This window comes from Triticum aestivum, chromosome 2D (genome assembly GCF_018294505.1).
Source record: "Triticum aestivum cultivar Chinese Spring chromosome 2D, IWGSC CS RefSeq v2.1, whole genome shotgun sequence".
NCBI lineage: Eukaryota > Viridiplantae > Streptophyta > Magnoliopsida > Poales > Poaceae > Triticum > Triticum aestivum.
In genome coordinates, this window is record NC_057799.1 from 15783811 (window position 1) to 15785089 (window position 1279).

General features: G+C 59.3%; 1 pseudogene; it reads right to left on the reverse strand.

Annotated features, from left to right (window-relative positions):
• Nucleotides 1-124: 124 nt before the first annotated feature.
• LOC123048318 (transcription factor WRKY19-like) lies at nucleotides 125-1136 on the reverse strand (annotated as a pseudogene).
• Between the last annotated feature and the right edge of the window lie 143 nt (nucleotides 1137-1279).

The following is a 1279-nucleotide window of genomic DNA, read 5'->3' on the forward strand; positions in this document are numbered from 1 at the left end:
AGGATTTGGCTTCAGTTCATGCTCTGCCTTCCTTGGATCCCCCTCCCCCGCCGCCTAGCATGCTCTGACTTCCTTGGATCCCCTTCCCCCGCCGCCTAGCATGCTCCTGGAGGTACGAGTGGGGGCGCAGAAAGACCTCTGTCACGGGCCGCCTCCCCCGTGACCGATAGTGTCTGAACTTTTCTCTAGCTGAACAGTACCTAGGCTACGAAATAGGCATATCACGGGCGACGGGGACTACTAAACCACCCGATGTAACCGTGGCCTGTTCATCTTACGGTAACGGACGACGCATATCCCGATGTATATGGACGACCCGGATAAGAGGGCCGGGGTGCAGCTGTGCTATTTTATATTTTCGAAACATTATCCCCGTAGTTGAGCCAACAAGGCGAGCAGCCGCTCGGTGCGGCCGGCGACCCAAAGTCGAGGACGAGCGGCAGCTGCACCTGGACGGCCTTGGCGACGGCGGCCGCGCGGCAGCATGTGTGGCCGGCGAAGTAGGTGAGGACGTAGTCACGTAGAGGGGAGGGTCGTGCTCCTGGGATCGCTGGACCTGCCTCGTGGCCGGGCAGCCGCCGTCGTGGAGTGCGTAGGCGCACCTGAAGTAGTGCCTGGGGTGGTCGCTGCCCCGGACGTGCTTCTGCCCGTACTTGGTCCACATGAAGCCATCGTCCCAGCTCCTCGTCCTCTCCACCATCGTCGTCCCTCCGCTGCTCGCGTGCGTCCTGAAGAAAAAATGGTCGTGGTTTGGCTCGTTGCTCGACGTGTACACAGTACACATGTAATATAGCTAGTGTAGGTTAGTTAGCCGTACCTTGTTTTGGGCTTTGTCTGAGTGGCTGCGCCGCCGTGGGGAGCCGGCTTGTGCTTATGCCGGCGTGCAGGTTTGCCGTGGAGGACGGCGAGGGCGCGGTCGCAGCAGCCGATCGCGTGGTCCTGGACCTGGAGAAGGGCCTCGAGGGCAGCGGCAGACTTGCGGCCCTGGGCCATCATCTCGGACACCAGCGCCGCAGAAGTGGCAGGAGTGGCCAGTGCCGCCATGTCCTCTGCTCTCCAACTGAGCTGCTTTCTCTAATTAAAGTGTGTTGTGTCTCAAGCTGCTAGCTGGGGTGGATCTAAGCCGGCAGGAGAAGGTCCCCTTTTGTACACGAGATCTAAGCATAGATCGTGTGTGTGTGTGAGCAATAGATCTAGCTCGAGCAAGCAGTTAGCTAGCGAGTGCCGACGAATGCCCATGAGGTACTACATATTGACCAAATTAATTAAGCACGTGCAG